This window comes from Nannospalax galili, unplaced genomic scaffold, assembly GCF_000622305.1.
Source record: "Nannospalax galili isolate Female #2095 unplaced genomic scaffold, S.galili_v1.0 scaffold800, whole genome shotgun sequence".
In the NCBI taxonomy this organism is placed as follows: domain Eukaryota; kingdom Metazoa; phylum Chordata; class Mammalia; order Rodentia; family Spalacidae; genus Nannospalax; species Nannospalax galili.
Window position 1 is genome coordinate 2204371 of NW_008347125.1, and position 9289 is coordinate 2213659.

Here is a 9289-nt window from a genome sequence, read left to right on the forward strand (position 1 = left end):
ACAAGGACGAGGTTCCCTGAAAGGGACGAGGTTGAGGTTCCCTGAAAGGGACGAGGTTGAGGTTCCCTGAAAGGGATGAGGTTGAGGCTCCCTAAAAGGGACGAGGTGAAGCAATTCAAAGAAAATGGGTACTGGCGGCTTGAAAGCGAAAGTGCACACTGCGTTAGTGCAGCTCTTAGGACGTGGCAGGATCAAGATAAAGGCTGAGACGGTAGAAAAATTCTTGAATACCATCGCAGCAGAGGTCCCGTGGTTTCTTGAGGAAGGGTTTGTAGATGTTGCCTCTTGGGAGCGATCAGGAAAAGAGTTATCAGATTAAAAGAATTTTGGAGAATATGGGAAACGTACAGAGTAAGCAAGAACTTAAGGATATTTGAGAATAAGCAAGAACTTAATATTTGAGAATATGGGAAACGTATGAAGTAAGCATGAACTGTATTAGAAAAACTGTATCTTTGAAATTATAAACCTAAAATTTTGTTGAAATTCATTAAGGTGTATCCACAATACTTAACACCCAGTGATTGGCAACAGTTATGTAGAGCAGTATTGTCAGAAGGTGATTATCGTTTATGGAGAGGAGAGTTCCAAGAGCAGGCTCTACACATGGCCCACCTTAGCGTGGGTGAGGGGAGCTGTTTGTGTTTTTTCCCCCAGGTGATCTGGATTCCTGAAAGATATTGTCGAACAATCAACCCCCTGGAAGACCATGGAACATCTCAACAAAATAACAAAGGTGATGATCCTCATCCTTCTGACACAGACATGGAGCATACAGGGTAATGTAACTGTTTGGAGTATCCCTATACTTCTTCCTATGTCTGTGAATGTATCAGAAGATCGAGTAGAACTGATATTGTACAGAAGCAAGAGAGATTTTGGAATAACAGCAGCTATCATCACTAGCCTACTGCTGCCGTCGCTGCTGGCATCACCTGTCTCAGACTGCGGTTACAGCTTCCACGGTTGATACCTTGTCAGGAAAAGTTAGTGAAGCCCTGCAAACTCAGAACTCAATCAATGCACACATACAATTTGGACTAATGAACTTAAATCAACAAACTGCCTTGTTACAAGAACAAGTTGATGCCCTTTGGGCTATGCAACAGCTAACATGCTCTCATTTCTTTCATCATATTTGTGTTACCCATTACCATGTACAAAATGCCTCCAATACTGTAAAACAATTGAATGCCTTTCTTAAGGGACCATGGAATGTGACCTTTGCAAATTTTACTAAGGTTCTTACTTGGCAAATTGTATCTATTAATGAAATCAGGGTCCCTGCCATATCAGCAGAAGGATGGTGGAATACCATGGTAGGAATTGGAGGATGGACACAGAGGTGGACAGGCTCCTTATCACTGACTGTCAATTTCATACTCATTATGATCTTTGTGTTTTGGGTCTTGTGTAGAAAGCTCAGAGGAATTCAGTCCCGACAAACTATTACCCAACAAGTCCTTTTAAGTTTATCACACAACCATACAGATGTCCCACAAGTGTGGCTTCAGATGCTACACAAAAGATGAAGGTATTCTCAATGACGGGCAACTTTCTGTGAGAGGGCTCCTGCCTAAGACAGGGAAGAGGTCTCCCAGTGACGGGTAAGGGTGACCCCTCCAGAACGACCTAAGACAGAGTTACCTTCCTTAGAAAAAATAAAAAAGGGTGAGATGCAGGGACATGGCGTCCTGACCTCCACCTCCCCCTTGTGAGAGCTTGGGTATCTGTGGTATTTCCTGGAATTGTTTATCAGAAGGACTTTCTCCTGATTCTGAGAAAAGGTGCACCTGACCCAAAAACTAGCCTTACAGTCAGGTGATCCCAATTATGATGTGCCCTGACTCCACCTCCTTTACTGAAAAGGTATTTAAACCCTTGTCTCAAACAATAAAGAGAAGTAGAGTCCTTCCTCCCACTCCATGATGGTGTGATTGTTTGTTCAATCCTGACGCCTTCTGCCCAGAATACTCGGAGCTTGACGTGCTGGCGCGGCAGAGGACCTGAGTTCAATTGCCAACACCCACATGGCAGTTAACAACTGTCCATAATTCCAGTTCCAGGGGACCAGATGCCCTCTTCTGACCCCAAGAACATTGCATGACACAGGTGCACTTACACATATACAAGCAGTACACTCATACACATAAAATAAAAATAATTTTTGAAATTTTAAAAATAAAATAAGGTGGATGGCTCCTAACAGACAACAATCAAGTTGATGTGTGGTCTCCTCAGGTGTGCACACATATACACACAAGTAAAAATAATAATCTGATAAATGCTTAATAGGCCTTCACTTTTCATTTCCATACCAGGGACCAGTCTGCTAGTATGGGATGCATCTATGTAGGGTCTCACATAAACACATAGCTAGAGTCAGAAGAAAAAAGTGATAACTCCACTTCCCTTTTCTTGATTCTTTCCTGATGGCAATAAAATTAATGCCTCCCTTAATGCCCTGCTTGTAGGGTGTGTTCACAGATGTGCATGAGTGATAGCCCTCCCCTGCTCTGGATGACAGTAGACAAGGTGCTTGACGCTGCTGTCCAGGCCTACTACTCCATGGCTCAGTGTGTGGCTTGTGCCTCAGGCTACAGGACACTCAAACCCCTCAGCTCATCTGTCAGTGGAGTCAGCCACACAACAAACGCTGGCCTAGTGGTTTGACATGGAGTAGTCTCAACTGCTAGAGGGGAGCAGTCAGTTAATATTTTGGGTAAATCAGCAGCAATTGATTTTAGTGTTGGCAATAATTTTATTCTTAATTACTTATGAATGTATAATATTGTTTTGAGGGCCCCCTTCACTCTCATAAGTATCTCATTGTAGACCACAAATTATACAGTCAAAATAACAATAGAGTAAATTAGCACATTCTTCCATCTGCCCCATGAATACCCAAATATCCACGGGTACCCAAGCACCCCAAGAGAGAAAACCACAACACCTCATCAGGTTTTCATCCAGTCCAAACTCCAGGGTCCTTGGGTGCTGTGCAATCTTCTCCATTGGGTCCAGATGTACCGCCTCATTGTCTGGAAAACTCAATACTAAAAAACTAGGTAGCTGCCCTCAACATGCCGAGTGCCCAGTATGGGAAATTAATTAGAAGACTGTCACATTAAAGTGAAAAAATAATAATAATAAAATCTTCTCTGACCAGGTGGTAGAGCTGTTTCCTAAGTCTGACAGCCTCTGGTTCTGCTGTCTGAAGGGAATCCTCTTGCCTATTGTCCTCAATGCAGCTGGCTTTACCATCTCACAACTATATTCTTCTCTGTCTCTTATCCTCCATGGTAACATCTCAAGTGGGTATTGGAGAGTTAAAAATAGGCAGTAAGGGAGGAGACAGGGGAGGACTTGGCAGGGCAGTTCTGTCTCCTACAGTTTCCAGGTGACATGTACAAAAGATCTTTTATGTTCCATGGCAGGAAGGGCTGGTGGTGTCAATTGGCCTGATAGCCAAGGAGTTTACTAGGACAAAGGCAAGGTGATGCTGAGCTAAGACAGCCACAATGCAATGTCTCAGCCTGATAGAGTTAGGACTCAAGCTGGAAGGACTCCCGGGTCCCAAGGAAACTAATATTAAAATTAGATGCTGAATAGCCTTAGCATTTGACAGCTGCTGGTGGGGTGGGGTGGGGGGGAATCATTCTTCTTTGAGGGTATGGCAACTGTTGATTTCCCACGCTTCAGTGTACAGCCCCTTACCCATGTACATATAGTCACCACTAATTGGTCTCAGTGCGTTATCAAAAAATTTTTAAAGGAAGAAGACATGGTATGGGGAGAAGAGTAGGTTGGGGGAATATGGGAGGAGTTGAAGGGAGGAAGAGGGATAGATATGATTGTATTTTATTGTATACATATACAAAATTCTCAAAGTATTAAAAATTATAATAAAAACAAATGCATATACCATCGAAGCAGAAACTGGCATGATGCCCAAAGCCAGGATCAGATGTGTCTCCCAGAACAACCAAGGACTGCCCTGAGTTACTACTGCCATGAAGTCAACTTAGACTCCATCTTGGAGAGGAGCTTGGTAGAGGAAGAAAATCTGAAAACCTGTATAATCTACAGACACTGAGCTAACCTAGAGACTGTTTAAATTATACCATTAGCCCATATTGGCCAAAACTTACATTTTACTCACTATACAATAGAATATGGGACTTGTAAGAACCAACAGATTTGCTTTGTTTACTTTATACATGAGCTTGAAGTGTGAGAAATTTTCTAGCCACATTATAAGCAAAAAGCCTCTGTGTTTAAATTCTACCAGTAAAGCTTCACTTGCAGTGAATATTTAAAAACGTAAACAGATATGGCAGTGTTTTCTGGAGTAAATTTCTGCACTATGGCCTTTCAAAGTCACTTCCTAACAGCAAGGAAAATGAGAAAGTATGAGAAACTAAAATCCTGAATGTGTACAAACTACTTATGCAAAGTGTGTGTGTGTGTGTGTTATATACTAATGTATACTCACTGTGTGTGTATGTTATATACTGATGTATACTCACAGATAACTAGTTCTTGGGAGGGAAAAATAAGATGGCTAGAAACAGTCCAGGAGAAAGGCAGGAGGAGATCTGGGAGAGAGCCACCCTTTAGGGCTCCTTCCTGCTGACACTATTGGTGCCCTTACCCTGCTCCTGATATTCTCTCAGCCCACCCTCCAGTGGGTTCAGCTCCAGTGAGGTGTTGACACACATCTCTACCTGACATGGCACTTTCCTTTACCATGCACCATCTCTCTGCCTAGAGACTCTCTGGTATGTGTTCAGAGCTTCCAAGGGCCACATGAAGTGCTGGGAAGTGATTCTTGAGCCCAACTTTCTCAACAGTGAAGGTTGGGTTGGGAGTTAGTAGAGAAATAGCCTATATTCCTCTTTCTGCAGTATGACACTTCTGAGGGATATTTCACCCTGCCACAGAGGGTGCCCCAAGGGATTAAACTCTGATCTCCCACCTTCAGGACTATTTTAGTTTGGTTTTTATTGCTATGTTAAAACACTCTGCCAAAAAATCAACTTCAGGAGGAAAGGAGTTGCTCAGCTTCCAAATTACAGTCCATCATCGAGGGAAGCCATGGCAAGAACTCAAGCAGGGCAGGAACCTGGAGGCAGGAGCTGAAGCAGAGACCACAGAGAAATACTGCTTGGGCTTGCTTCTCTGACCTGTGCACAGCCTACTTTTTTTTTAGAGTTAATGCCACCTGATTTTAATACTTATTATAAAGCGACATTATAATCAGGATAGTGTAGAATTTATGTCAAAGCAAATCTACTAATGGAATAGACAGCAAGTCAGGTAATTGTACATGTTTTGCAAAGATACAAAAACAATTCATTGGAAAAGAATAACATTTTCACTAAATGGTGTTTCAACTACTGGATATGCATATGCAAAACTCTTGGATTCATACCAGCAGGTCATGTACAATTAACCCAAAATGGATCATAGACCTAAATAGAAAATCTAAAACCAAAAAATTCCTTGGTGAACATTTAAGAGATCTTTTCTTTTTTAGAAGAAGCATTTCATTACAGTTTAAACATACTCAAAACAGTTTCCAGGAAAAGATACACCTCTTTCAAAAGTGGCTATACTGAACTCAGTATAAACCCTGTAAGATATAGAATTGAATGAGCTTTCAACCTTTAAAAAAGATCTCCATTTCATTTTAACATATACTGTTTCTTACAGAAAGACACATTGTTTCTGCTAATAACACTGTGATATTGGCCCAAGCATCTCTAATCTATACGTATCTGATTATTATAGGTCATAATCAGTTGCACTTGGATCCTTGGCGCCTGTGTATGTCTATAAAGTCATCGGGTAGATTTCAGTGGTAATGTTTATCACCTCTACTAATTAACATGACATAAGTTTTTAATGCTTCCTCCTCAAATATAATTCATTTTTTTAATTTGTTGATTTTGTGTGTGTGTGTGTGTATATCACACAGACCATTCTAAATCATCTTATTCATGTATATACCCATTTCCCAGACGGCACCCTCCCATAGCCTCCCCCCTCCCACTAGAGCCCTTATACTCTGTTATCCCAGCAACTGTCTGCTGTGTTGTTGGTACCCCCAGCCATTCCCCACTACTTGTCCATCCCATGAATCTAGTCAGCCTATCTAGAGGTCTTTGTTTTAGGAAGGTCAGCTGTTCCTCACCTACCAGCAATCAGTTGTCAATATTCCTTTAGATAAGATTAGGGTTTCTTATTCATTATTCCATTTCTATGCTGGGTTCCTATTTGGGAGTCCCTTGGACCACCCTGGCCAACAACTCAAAAGAAGGTACCTCCTATCTAGTATTGTTGCTTGTTATGTAGTCTTTAGCTATACACATTGACTCTTAAAAAATTATATTGGCCCCTTTAATCTTTGGTTATACTTACGTTTTGGGTGTTTAAGGCCATACAGTTGGCCCAGATAAACCAATTTATTTTTACTCTTAAGGCCCTTTGAGAATCTGTTCCTCAGGGGTCACATGGGCTTGGGAGGAGCCCCTGGCTCCTTTCTTTACCAGTTCTGCCTATGTGAAGATAAGTCAAAGGTCCTACTCAACTATGGCTGGCTTCATTTGAAAGCATGGAGGAAATGTTTCCTCTGTGTTGAGCCTCCTAGTTGTAGACTGGGCACTGGTTCAAGTCCATCTCGTGGGGTCTCCATGGCCTCCTTGATCAAGAGGACAGGTGACCCACCACGATTACAGGACATTTTGAGAGATGCTCATAGTCAACCTAGGAGGAACTAGTCAACCTAGGAGGGCAAGGAGCAAAAACTGTCCTTTATGTCCCTCTGACCAAATTAGTATAGGCCTCAAAAAGGTTAGTTCCACCATTCTGGTACTTTTAATCACTGTGTGCCATGTGGATAAATTTTGGGTAAAGACCAATTGTTCTCATATAAAACTTGCCTAGACATATATTTCTTGCTCTGGTATGTATAATTTGTCAGTAGGTTGTTTGACTAATATGGTTCCCTCTGGTTTTTAAAACTATCTAGGCATTATCTCTCTCATTGTCTAACCCCTCCATCATGATTTCCCCAATCAAGGTGCCCCCGTTTTTCCCCTTTCTCCCTTATTAATGCCCTTCTCCTATGGTCCTACCTCTCTTGAGCGCTTTCTTGCAATTTGTCCAATAGGTTCCTTGTACCCTTCTTTGTGCCCTCCCTTAAACTAACCCAATTTTTATCCATATCTCCCTTATTAAGGCCTGTTTCCTACTGTTCTTCTCTTTTAGGTTCTTTCTTTTCCTTTACTTCCCTGGTTCTTTTCCATTATCCTGGTTCGTGTAGTTTTGTCTAGATATATACTCACTTATCTTATTAGTAAGAACATACATCTTTGTTTTTCTGAGTCTGTGTTACTTCACTTAGTATAACAGTTTCTATTTCCATCCATTTACCTGCAAATTTCATGATTTCATCTTTTTATGTCGATTTTTTTTTCTGAGATTGTGTTACTTCACTTAGTATAACAGTTTCTAGTTTCATCCATTTACCTGCAAACTTCATGATTTCATCTTTCTTTAGTTAGATTTCTTCTATCTCTTAGCTATTGTGAAAAGAGCAGCAACAAACATGGAGGTACAAGTGTCTCTGCAATAGGATGAGTTCTTTGGGTATATGCCAAGGAGTGGTAAAACTGGGTCAAATGGTAGGTTCATTTGTAGTTTTTTAAGAGTTCTCCACACTGCTTTCCATAGGGGTTGAACCAGTTTGCAGCCTCACCAGTATCGGATGAGTGTTCCCCTTTCCCCACATCCTCTCCAACACTTGGTATCATTTGTTCTCTTGATCTTAGCCAGTCTGACTGGGGTAAGATGAAATCATAAAGTGGTTTTAATTTGAATTTCCCTAATTACTAGTGATCTTGAAAATCTTTTAAGATGCTTCATAGCCATCTTTACTTCTTTTGAGAACTCTCTGTTCAGGTCCTTAGCCCATCTTTTAATTGGGTTACTTCCTGTCTTGATTCTCTGTTTTTTGAGTTCATTATATATTCTGGATGTTAAACCTCTGTCAGATGTATCTCTAGTGAAGATTCTCTCCCATTCTGTGGGTTTTCTCTTCACTTCCCTGGTTGCCTCCTTTGTTGTACAGAAGCTTTTAAGTTTAATGAGGTCCCATTTGTTGATTCTTGACCTTGTTTCCTGAGCAGTTGATGACCGTTTTAGAATATCTTTTCCTACACCTGTATCTTGTAGGTTATTGCCAATGTTTTCTTCTAACAGTTTCAGAGTTTCAGGCTGTACATTGAAGTCTTTGATCCACTTGGAATTGACTTTTGTGCAAAGTGAAAGATGGGGGTTTAGTTTCATTCTTCTACAGGTAGAAATTCAGTTTTCCCAGCAACATTTGCTGAACATGCTGTCTTTCCTCCAGTGAATGTTCTTGGCCCCTTTGTCAAATATCAGGTGGCTGAAATTGCATTTACTCATGTTTGGGTCTTCAATTTTGTTCCATTGATCTATGGGTCTATTTTTGTGCCAGTACCATGTTGTTTTTATGACTATAGCTCTGTAATACAGTTTAAAATCTGGTATAGTAATACCCCCGGCATTACTCTTAGTGCTCAGGGTTGCTTTGGCTATCCAAAGTCTTTTGTGCTTCCATATGAATCTTAGGATAGCTTTTTCAAATTCTGTGAAAAATTTTGTGGGGAATTTGATTGGCATTGCATTGAATCTACAAATGGCTTTTGGTAGGATGGTCATTTTCACCACATTAATTCTTCCAATCTATGAGCATGGGAGGTCCTTCCATCTTATGATGTCTTCCTCGATCTCTTTCTTTAAAGAGTTAAAATTTTCATTGTACAACTCTTTAATGTCTTTGGTCAGGTTTATTCTGAGGTATTTTTTTTTGTGGCTATTGTGGATGGGAGGGTTTCCCTGTGCTCTTTCTCTGACTGCTTGTCATTGGTATATAGAAAGGCTATAGACTTTTTTGGTTAATTTTGTAACCTGCCACTTTACTGAATGTGTTAATAATTTCTAAACGTGTTAATAATTTTTGGAATTTTCTGGTGGAATTTTTGGCATCTCTTAGATATCTCATATCATCTGCAAAAAGGAACAATTTGATCTCTTCTTTTCCGATTATTACTCCTTTAATTTCCTGCTCTTGTCTTATTGCTCTTGCAAGAGTTTCAAGCACTATGTTAAAGAGAATTGGAGATAGTAGACAGCCTTGTCTGGTTCCTGATTTCAATGGGAATGCTTCCAGTTTTTCTCCATTTAGAATGATGTTGGCTGT

The 9289-nt window shown here is 40.7% G+C and overlaps 1 pseudogene; it reads left to right on the forward strand.

The window, feature by feature from the left end:
- The first annotated feature begins 124 nt into the window (after positions 1-124).
- LOC103742475 overlaps positions 125-9289 on the forward strand; it is a 95716-nt pseudogene continuing 86551 nt past the window's right edge.